The sequence below is a fragment of the Acinonyx jubatus genome, chromosome A3 (assembly GCF_027475565.1).
Source record: "Acinonyx jubatus isolate Ajub_Pintada_27869175 chromosome A3, VMU_Ajub_asm_v1.0, whole genome shotgun sequence".
NCBI lineage: Eukaryota > Metazoa > Chordata > Mammalia > Carnivora > Felidae > Acinonyx > Acinonyx jubatus.
The window spans coordinates 127,806,657-127,819,106 of NC_069388.1; positions in this window are offsets into that span (position 1 = coordinate 127,806,657).

Here is a 12,450-nt window from a genome sequence, read left to right on the forward strand (position 1 = left end):
GCATGTAATAACTATTTAAACCTATGAGAATTACTTACAACAATAAAAGCAACAGTAGGAACAAATTAATTAATTTTAATTTTTTTTTAATGTTCACTTATTTTTGAGAGAGAGACAGCCAGAGCGTGATTGGGGGAGGAGACGAGAGAGGGAGAAACAGAACTTGAAGCAGGCTCCAGGCTCTGAGCTGTCAGCACAGAGCCTGATGCAGGGCTCGAACTTTCTAACTATGAGAACATGACTTGAGCAGAAGTCGGATGCTTAACTGACTGAGCCTCCCAGGCGCCCCTGGAACAAATTTAATCTGGGAAGATTTTCCTGAGATAATGCATACGTTAAAAATCTAACAAGCTGAAAGCGAGAGAGAGTATTTTTGGTTTTGTTTGCTAGTTTGCTTTAATATTTGGTAAACGGTTGTTTTAAAATAATATTCCATATTAAAAATGAGTTTTTAAATCTTTTTCCATAGAAAACACTTACTATGGATGAAAACAACTTTTAAGGGCAGTTATTTTTTTTTCCTAATATATTTTCAATTTATTTTATTTTTATTTTTATTTATTTTTTTATTATATGAAATTTATTGTCAAATTAGTTTCCATACACCACCCAGCGCTCATCCCAAAAGATGCAGGGGCAGTTATTTTTAAGGATTACATCAAGTTTAGTAACTGCAAAGTAATGTTTTGATGATATGGGTTAATAAATTTCAAAACTCTTCCCACAACAATATAAAGGTTTTCAGTAAGAACGTTAAGTACAGACATACAAACATGTGCAACTCTCACTTGTCAATAGGAAAATGCCTTTTATTTTTTAATTTTATTTTTTTGAGAGAGAAAGAGAGTTCAAGTGGGGGAGGAGCAGAAAGAGAGAGGGAAAGAGAGAATCCCAAGCAGGCTCAACACTGTCAGCACAGAGCCCAACATGGTGCTGGAGCCCACGAACCTTGAGATCATGACTTGAGTGGAAATCAAGAGTTGGATGCTTAACCTACTGAGCCACCTGGGGCGCCCCTAGGAAAATTTCTTTCTAAATGTACATATCATAGAAAACAAAGAATGAAGCCCAAATGATATCCCAGAGGGCTGATCATGGGTACCTAATCTGAAATAGGTTTAGATGCAAAAGCATAGCTGTTACTCCAAACTGTACTCAAATGACCCAGTGCTGTCATCTGAATGAGACATATTAAATATAATGCTCCTGGATAATGAAATATGTAACATTAATTTTTAATCTGTATTATAGGTTCAAAGGCCTTTTTAATTCATTAGGAAAAGAGAAAACTTCTTCTCAATAAATATTCTACTAAATCTCAGGTAATAGGCTAAACCTACTTTTGTTATTTTTGAAAATAGCAGCCCATTTGGGTTTCCAGGGGTCCCTCTGTTTACCCCTGCACCTCCTCCATTTTCTCAGCTCTCTTAATTGTCCCATTTCTCATTTTATCACTTTGTGTTTTCCCTTCTTCAATTTTGTTCATGTTATATGTCCATCTTCTTACTAGGAGTGATGTTAATTTATCTCCTAAAGATAAATTTCTCGAGAAGTTGAAACTAACAAACACCATAATTCCTTAGTGCTTAAGAAAGAAATCTACTTCTATTATTACATGTTTTCAAATAAATTTTTGATATAGAATTTCCATTCATTTTTCTTGCCTACTTTATTTTGGCTATCAAATGTATTACTATGTTTCAAAATTCTAAAGCCTATTTTTTTCCTATTAAAGCACTAGTTCCAGACATATATTTAATGAAAGAGTTATAAATCCTCATAAAATCTTGGATATATGCCTGCTCAATTCTTTAAAAATTCAAACACCTAATACATTTTGAAAGCGAACATAGAAATAAAAAGAAAGGTTTCCTAAGACAGCTCAACGAGTAGTAATTATTCAACACCAGGTAACTTTGATCTTCTTTGGAGGTTCAAATGTCGGCTGATACTTTGGCATCAACCCAAAGCAAAAGAGGAATTTCTGGTTCAACAAAGTTATACACTCAATGAAGTGGACTATTGAATCGAATAAATATGTTAAGAGTGACTAATGTTTCAAATGAGAATTAGGAGAACTTACCTAGAAATTAACTACCTTATCTAAAATAATTTCTAAAACAATGTGAAGTTTTGGAAGATATTTTATTGGTTTTGGAAGGATCAGAGTCAGTACAAGCAGTGAAGGAAGGGTATAGAGTAGGGGAGTTGAATGGAGGATCGAGTATATAGGGACAGGGTAGATCAGAGAGATCAATTTAAATAAATATAAGCTGGGTAGAAAATAAATTCAGACTCACATCCTCTTGGTGTGGGGTAGGGCAGCTATGTCAAGCAGCTGGTCTAGTTTGGCCAGGTCTTCTCCATTGACAGTTGCTAATGTACCCTACCTTCCTCTCCTTCGAGGAGCTGAGCAGAGTGTTCACATTCTTATTATTAGGATCGAAGATAGATTCTGGGTGATGAGGGTAAGCTGGCAGTCTGCTGGCCCCACCCGCAGTCCCTGTACCAGAGCACTATTGACATTTTGAATCCAACAGTTCTTCGTTGGGGGAAGCTGCCCTGTGTATTGTGGAATGTGTGGCAGAGCAGTGACCTGTCCCACCAGGGACAGTCACACCCACTGACAGTGGCACCCACCGCCCCCAGTCACTGTATTCACGAATGTCTCCAGACTTTGCTTAGTTGAGAACCATTGGCTTAGAGAGTACGCACTAGGTTAGGACAGCCCCCAAGTTGTCGGTGAGTGGCCAGGGCAATGCTTTATCCCATGTTCCTGGAGGAGAATATGCTGAACTTTAGAAGGAGCTCTTTCCAGTGAGAGGCCCTCAAGTTTCACCTTCAAGGTAAATCTGCTTTTCAGTCCATACCTCCTATCCATCTGTAATATAATATGTTTAATAATTTGAATGCTCTATTTTGCTTATTTGGTTTCATATTCATGGGCTGTCAGCATTCCGAATCTAAGGAATGTCCCTTTGCTCATCTCTGTTTTTCTAGCGCCTCCCAAATTTCTGGCAAATATAAGATTGCATTCTGATTGCATGTGACAAAATACTTTTGAGACAGAAACACTAAATCACAAGATAACTCTGCTCATTTATGAAATCAATTAGCAATGACATATGTGTTCTACTAGAAAAGATGGACTAGCTGATGAATTCTATCATAGGTGAAAGACTGTCCCTCAAAGAACACTATAAGAGAATATTTCCCAAATTCATCATGTGTAAATGTATTGCCCTGCCTTTTCCTATACTTACCATCAGTGATATAAAAACTTAGAACAAAATTTTACCTTGTCTTGTCCTCTTGCCTCATAGATTACTGGTAGTAGGGCTTATTTCTACAACTTAGTGCTTGGACCACAAGGAGTCATCACCAAATGTTCCCCTTTCTGCCCAGCATGATGTTAGCTACATAACAAATGCTCAGTAAAACCTTACTGATTGGATTGAAAAATTCTTTCGTATGCTATTAAAGTAAATACAGGCTAGGTTACACTAAAATCATCCTATAATATTTTAGGCAGACTTGGATTAGTCTCCAATAACTCATGTAGTAATGTAAGCTCCCAAGAAACCAAGGACAGACATATTTCATTACGCCAAAGTTTTACCTGTGTTCATTCATGCTTTTATTAATTACCAAAGATTATATGATCTTTTACTTAGCTCATAGTCTAACCGTGACGATAGTGTTTCCAGAACTGTTAGCCTGACTTAGTGGGCACACTTACAGACTAACACTACTCATGTGCACTTTCTTTGCCTTTAGTCAAAAAGACTCCACTCAGTTCCAGTGTTTCTTAGGTGAGCGCCCCTCTTCCCCACCCACGTAAGTGAGGTTGATTCATTTGTTTGAATGCAGTTTCTTTTCTTACATTCTATTCTGGAATTCCCCAAACATCATATGAAGTATTTTTCTGTGTCTGTGTCTACATTGAATTTTCATATATTAATGTTCTCCCTTTGTTTTTAAAGTTCTCTGGGATGTGACAAACCCATAGTGTCATGTGTCAAGAATTACAGTATCATACAGACAAGTTTCACTGCCTTAGCTATCCCCTGTGCTGCACCTGTTCATTCCCCCAAATCTAAACCCATGGAAACCACGGATAGGTTTAAGGTTGCTAATAGTTTTCCCTTTCCAGAATGTCAGATAAGTGAGATCATACAGTATGTAGCCCTTTGACTGGCTTATATCACTCAGCAGTATCCCTCTAAGTTTCGCCATGACTTTACGTGGATTTACAGCTCGTTACCTTTTGTCAAGGAATAGTATTGCAGTTTATAGATGTGCTGCCGTGTGCTTAGCCAGTCATCTGTTGAAAACATTTTGGTTGCTTGTAGTTTTTGTTGATTATGAATAAAGTTGTAATAAACATGAATGTCAGATATTTGAGTGGGCACAACTATTCAAAACAATTGGGTGAATGTCTAAGAGAGCTCATTGCTAGATCACATTATAAGGCTATATTGAACTTTATAAGAAACTGCCAAACTCTTCCAAAATGGCTATGTGATTTTTCATTCCCCTCAAAAATGAATGAGAATTCTTGGCAATTGATTCATTCCTCCCTCCCTCTCTTCCTTCCTTATTTATTTTTGATTCAATTTCTTTAATAGATGCAGAGCTTATAGATTATTTACTTCTCCATGTGTGAGCTTTGTAGTTTATGTCTTTCAAGGAGTTAGTGTATTTAATCTAAATAATCAAATTTGTGAGAATGGAATTGTACATGCTATTCCTTTATGATCCTTTTAATATACATCGAATAAGTAATGATAACCTTTCTTTCATAACTGATATTGGTAATTTGTATCTTCTGTCTTTTTTTGTGTGTGTGAGACTGGCTAGAGTTTTATCAATTTTACTAATCTTTCAAACAACCTGCTTTGGGCTTTTTTTGATTGTCTCACATGGTTTTTATGTTTTCAATTCAATGATAGCTCTTCTAAATTTTATTTATTTAAAATTTTTTTGGGGGGCTCCTGGGAGGCCCAGTCAGTTGAGCGTCCAACTTTGGTTCAGGTTGTGATCTCATGATTCCTGAGTTGGAGCCCTGCCTCTGGCTTGCTGCTGTCAATGGGGAGCCTGCTTAGGATCCTCTGTCCCTCTCTCTCTCTCTCTCTCTCTCTCTCTCTCTCTCTCTCTCTGCCCCTCCCCTGCTCACACTTTCTCAAAAGTAAATAAACCTTAACAATTTTTTTCTGATTTTTTTTTTAATTTTGGCCTAAATTTCTCTCTCTTTTTTTCCCTTTAGTTTACTAAAAGGGAAACATATGTTTAACTTTTAGATATTTTTTTCTAACATAGGAATTTGATTCTATTACTATCCTAAGCTCTGCTTTTGCTGAATCACATAGATTTGGGCATATTGTGATTTAATTTTATTTTAGCCGAAAAAAAGTTTGTTTTCATTTAAATTCCAGTAAGTTAACAGAGTGCAAAATTAGGTTCAGGTGCCCAACATAGTGATTCAACAAGTCTGTTTATCACCCAGTGCTCATCACAACAAGTGGCACTCCTTAATCCTCATCATCTATTTAACCCAGCCCCTCACCCACCTCCCTTCTGGTAACCATCAGTTTGTTCTCCAGAGTTAAGAGTCTGTTCTTGGTTTGCCTCCCTCTCTCTTTTTTGTCCCTTTGCTCATTTGTTTTATATCTTAAATCCCACATATGAGTGAAACCATATAGTATTGGTCTTTCTCTATTTCACTCGGCATAATACTCTCTGGCTCCACCCATGTCATTGCAAATGGCAAGATTTCATTCTTTTTTATGGCTGAGTATATATTCCATATATATATATCATACATATGCACACATATACACATATATATAATGGATATATATATATATATATATATATATATATATATATTTAATTAACTTTTTGAGGAAGCTCCATACTATTTTCCAGAGTGGCGTTACTGGTTTGCATTCCTACCAACAGTGCAAGAGGGTTCCCCTTTCTCCACACCCTCATCAGCATCTGTTTTTTCTTGTGTGATTGATCTTAGCCATTCTGACATGTGTGAGGTGATATCTCATTGTAGTTTTGATTTGCATTTCCCCGATGATAAGTGATGTTGAGCATCTTTTCATGTGTTTGTTGGCCATCTGTATGTCTTCTTTGGAAAAGTGTCTGTTCATGTGTTCTGCCCATTTTTTAATTGGTTATTCATCTTTCGGAAGTTGAATTTTGGAAGTTCTTTATATATTTTGGATTTGGGTTGACAACATTTTAACTTTTTTTGACACTTCGTTGACCTGTATATCATTTAGATGTGTGATTTTCTGCTTTTTCCTGTTATTGAATTCTGCTTTACTTCCACTTGACCTGAAATCATACTTTATATAATTTCGGTTCTTCATGTTTTTTTTTTAAGCTGTGTTCTAAGGCCTAGGATAGGGTCTGTCTTGATGAATGTCCATGTGGGCTTGAAATGAATGTGTATTCTACTGCCATTCGGTGGCATGTTCCACAAATGTCAATTTGATAAAGTTGATTGATGATGCTAGTCAGGTCAGCTATGTCTTTACTGATTTTCTGCCTGCTTGATTCCTCACAGAGGGCTGTTGAAGTCTCTGACAATAATAGTGGAGCTATCTGTTTATCTTTGATATTCTCTTAGTCTTTGCCTGATATATTTTGACCTTCTTGTTATCTATATCCGTGTATAAGCATGTTATATTTTTTCGAGAATTGACACCTTGCTCATTATGTAATACCCCTATTTATCCCTGATAAGTATATTTTTTTTGAAACATGTTTTTTTCTGAAGATCATACAGTTATTCCAGCTTTATTTTGTTAAGTGTTAGCATGGTATATCTTTCGTCATTCTTTCTTTCTCTTTCTCCATTTTCTTTCTCTTTCTTTCTCTTCTCTTCTCTTCTCTTCTCTTCTCTTCTCTTCTCTTCTCTCTCTCTCTCTCTCTCTCTCTTTTTTGTTTTTTGGAAGGCCTAGTGAAAACACATTTTAGAAGTCAACCAGAGGGGCTTTCATTTTAATGAGAAATAATAAAAAGCCCCCTGCAGGGAGAGCAAATTTGACAAGGCTATTTAAACATATATGTGGTCTTTAATGTTTCTAAAAAGGTTTTCAAAAAATGGAACTTAATCTAATTTGTGAGTTTGGGCCTGGGTCTTAGGATGGTTTACCTGATAGTCTTGGAAAATGAGACTTTGCCAAGTAAGAGTTTAAGAATAGATTGTAGGATGTTTGAGTTGGATGCGGACTTAGAGATGATGCAGTTTTTTCCCCCAAAGATATAATTATTTATTTATTTATTTTATTGAGGTGTAATGAATGTGCAATGTTATATTAGTTTCAGTTATACAACATATTGATTCAACAATTCTGTGTCACTCAGCGCTCACTGCAGCAAATGCCCTGGCAATCTGTCACCATACAGCATTAGTATAATATTGTTGGCCTCATTCCCTATGCTGTACTTTTCATCTCTGTGGCATTTATTTATTTATTGTATTATTATTTTTATTTCATGTTTATTTTTGGAGAAAGAGAGGGGGAGCAAGAGTTGGGGAGGGGCAGAGAGAGAGGAGAGAGAGAGAATCCCAAGCAGGCTCATGCTGTCAGTGTAGAACCTGATGCGGGGCTTGAGCCCACAAACCATGAGATCATGACCTGAGCCTAAATCCAGAGTCAGATGTTTAAGCAGCTGAGCCACCCAGGCACCCCTGTGACATTTATTTTATAACTGGAAGTTTGTATATCTTAACCCCTTCTATCTATTTCACCCATCCCCACCTGCATTGATTTATCTCTTCACATATAAATACTCTCTTCTCGCTGTTTTTTGTTTGTTTGTTTTGGGGTCGTTTTCTTACCTTTCTATCCTAGTTAAATGTGTCTGATTTAGGTTCCAATTCTTATGTTCTAATAAGTGACTCCGATATTCTATCGAGATAGCCCTTTAATTTGTTTCAATTACAGAATATATTTGGACCTACTTCCTATGGCTAGCCCTTAAGAAAATATTTCTTAAATGTGTGTATTTGCAGAAAGACTGTTCATTTCCACCTGAAAGGCATGCTCTTCTTTTGTCAATTTGTAACACCCACATTGGCACATTTGAAAAAAAGAGAAAAGGATAAACTCATTAAAAGGTACTTTTGAGGGGGAGAGTAAAATTTTAGAAATTTGAAAGCCTGAGGAGAGTAAGTAGCTAGACCAGTTTTCTGCCTATGCGATGTGAAGTTTTGTCTCACAGAGTTTATGTATTCGTCTAGGACCATTCAAACACACGTTGGAGAAAAGCTTATAAACATAATTGTCAATATTGGCCAAAAGAATGATTGCACATTAGAGAGCACCCAGGAGACAGATATTCACATTTCCCAACTTTGTAATACCAAGAAAGCATTCAGGATTATTTCACATTATATGTAATTTAAGTCTTAGTTTGAGCTAATTGCTTTTTAATATGCATAATTGATCATTGTGTATGGACACGGTTTAAGTTGCTACTTAAAAATAAATATCTTCAGATGATGTTCCCATGCATTTGAGTTTAGTTTTTAAGGCACAGAAATCATGAGCTACTGCTTTAAGGATGCAATTTCCTTTTTTTCAAGTAAAATCAAATGAAAACAAATTTGGTACAAATCAGAAATCTCTCTTGTTCTAAGTGAATTATAATCAGAAATTAAAATCACTATGGTAGAGTGCCACAAACAGCAATGAACAATAAAATTATTTTTTCCACGTTCATTGTTTCGTGCAACAGGATTCAATATATTTGTATATATTTGAATAAACAAATAGTAGTACAATTTTAAAAGTATAACATGTAAAAGTCATGAATATTTCCAGAAGTCAAGTGAGACATTTACCTCTACCATATGCATTCCAATTTCATTTTAATTAGCTTAAAAGGTTGCAATTAAGGCCATTCATCTTATTAATTCTGTAAAGAAATGAAGTGCTTCTTTTTGATATCTCTCGCAAGGAAGATTTGGAAATGTCAGAGACTGAGTTATAGGAAAAAGAACATTTCATGGCCTAGTAATTCAGGCAATGCGTGCCAAGCAATAAGAAGGAGAGAAAGATAATTGAAGTCGGTAGGACAGAAGAAAGATTGTGGGATAAACATTATGTATGGAGGCATCCTCCCCAGGTAATGAGGTGATAGATCTAATCTTTTGTAAAATGTAATATACAAACAGCCCTGTTTTCTAGAAACAGACAATACTTGCAGCTATAAAAGAACAAGTAATCAAGCATTTATTATCCTCTAGCTCAAACAATAAGCAGAAAATTATAATAGTGAAAGAAACTCTTTCAGATTGAGGAAATTGCTACAGTATAAGCTTTCTCTAACTCCAAGCCCGCTCTCAATGACATGCACTGGTGGAGGAGGAGACAGGATGCAGGCTATTTGAAATGACAGCCATCAAAAATTCCATATGATTGGGTGATGGACATGTGTATTCTGATGTGAGAATGTAAACAATGAAGAGCCAGTGTTTGCTGACAGTTTTGTCACGGGGACCCACAAATTGGGTGCACTCTGCAGTAATAGCTGAAAATCTTCTGTTAGGAGGTGTATTGTGTTGGATCTGGAAATGGAATTATGAGGCAAGTCAAGCAACTTTTTGTATCTCTGATCATTAGTGTTCCAATCAGTTGCAGTTGTCTCAATTTTCGCAATACCTACCTTACGTGGTCATTATCAGGATTCAGTAAAATAGGGTATGTGAAAACATTTGGGACCTATTTAAATTACAGTTACTCACATTAAACCATGAGGGCAGAGAATTTGTCTTTTTTAACATTCTGTCTTCAGAATATGGCCCAGTAATTGGCAAGCAGTAAAATACTACATCAGTATCTCTGGAACAAATGAATAAATGAATGAATGAATTCTCATTAGTGTTGTTATAAACCATAGAATGAAAAGGCTTTTTATTCTCCTCAAATAAGGGGTATTTTTTATTATGGTGAAAGTAGAGGTAATAATTTTTGAGGAGCCATATTGAAATGTAATTGGCAAAATCTAAAGCTGTAAACCCTTCAGAGATTTGCCAGTAATCCACTTTGCTTGAGTAGCAATGTCCTAACGTTAAGTAATGAAGAATGTACTGAAAATTGCTTTATCAGTGGATCATTTCTAGAAGTCCCTAGTTGGTGGGACCTAATATTCTTTGAGTATTTAATATTTGTATCAAATCATATTTTTCATTTAGAACTCAAAATCTGGTTATACACATAGTATTATTATGCTCAAAGAACAGCAAAGAAACTAAGACCATAAAAGTTTTAAAATGTGTCCAAATATAGACCTAATTAGGAGTCTAGCCGAGATTTATATTGTGTTATCTATGACTCCATGTCTTACTTTTTCCCTTAATAACACATAGCTTTTATATGATTGACTAGGTGATTTTTTAAGTTAGCCAGAAAACAAGATATAAAATATAATATTTGTCTATTACATAAATCTTGACTGGGCATTCAATCTCGTTAGGTAGAATTCTTTAGAATGTCCTTTTGCCTATTCATCCTTTATAAACCCCAGAAGATGCTGCCATTCTATAGATATCCTTCCTTTGTGACATGAGATTATGGGGTAGAACAAGAAATGGGAACTGGTAAAAACAAAACAAAACAAAACAAAACAAAAAAACATTCAACTTTGATAGTCTGTGGTGGCTTGGAGTTTTTATTTTTATTGTGAACTATTCAATATTCAAAATCTATTTATAAATTAACTTTAAGGCAATTAGAAAGGAAAGGGGAATTTGTAGACTGTATAAATCATAGCTAGTCCCTGGGAGTATGAAATATAAAAGAGTAGAGGCCCATGACTTGTTCATCTTCCCTTTTTCCCACAAACCATATAACACTCCCTTATTGGAATGTTTGTTCAGTATATTTTTAGTTGAATAATTAAATGAGAAATTGTGGAACATAAGGTTTCAGTGAGAAAGCAAAGACTAGATACGGAATAAAATCTCCCTCTCGCCAACTGTATTCAATTTAATATATTGTGGAGTTTTTCTATAAGCAGGTAATATGAGTCGAATGGAAGATGCAAATTGATATAAAATATACTAAGAAGTCTTACGTTGTCGGTATAGTACATGATTAAAACTGCATTTATAGGTCTATTTGCTTTACAGCTTCATTTTTTTGGCTTCATCTAAGAAATAAATTGCACCAGCCCAGTAATTGTTAAAGCTGAGCCCTTATAATAATGAATAAAGGAGACTGTATGGAAGGACCATAAGTCAGTTAATGGGGAAACAATGTGAGAGTAAGTAGCCTGTGGAGGAAGGCAAACTAAATCACTGGGTAAGAGCCTTCTTAGAACCAAAATGGTTCAATGGAGAGCAAATGATGACAGTGATACAGATGGCAGCCACATGGACGGGAAGAAGTTACTATTACACAGAGAAAGAAGGTATAATTTCTCCTCTCCTTTCAGTGTTTTCTAAAGTAGATTTGCTGAATTTGCCGGCAGCCAAGGAGCAAAGCCCAGGATTGCTGCCATACTGGGAATGCTGTGGGTTGGGGGTGAAGATGGAAGGGAAGGGTAGGAGGTGCTGTGATGAAAGCCTGGCCCACTTTTTGGGTCATCATATTCCTGTGCTTTCACAGACAGGGGCTGTAGTAGCATGAACCCTTCCATCAGCGGACATTGTCTAAGAGCTGAATGCTTTATATACATGATCACATTAGAACTCGTAAGAACGTTACAGACTAGGTCACGCTATTCCTATCATATATGCATATATGTATAATGTAAAATATAAATTTATATACATAAGTGTAAATATACATATACGTACATATATATACACTGTATACATATATATGTGTATAAACACACACACACTCACTGTACTAAGAAAGCATACATTACTTTTCCTATATTTTAGAGTCTGCATTAGACAAAGATCCTATACTTTATTATAATCATATGATCCTGACTCCTCTACCAAGATAATATGTTAAATATGCCTTTTCCTATTAGTGACTTTTCTATTCTAATTGTCTCATTCAAATTGTGTGACAAGGGACATCTGGGTTGCTCAGTCAGTGAAGCCTCTGACTTCAGCTCAGGTCATGATCTCAGGGTTCATGGGTTTGAGCCCCGCCTCAGGCTCTGTGCTGACAGTGTGGAGCCCACTTCAGATGTTCTGTCCTGCTCTGTCTCTCCCCTCCACTACTCACGCCCTCTCTCTCAACAATAAATAAATGTAAAAAACAGTTTTAAAAAATTGTGTGACAAAAGATACACAGAGACCACTTCACATTTCAGATATCCCCTCAGGTGCCATGGTGTAGGAATTGAGGCAATGTTTTAAAATGCTGACCACCTGAAAGACTGAATTAACCTGGGTGTTGTGTATGCCTTAGAAAAATAAATATTCATGTTCATATAAACACCTTGACCCATTAGGAAAGAAATATA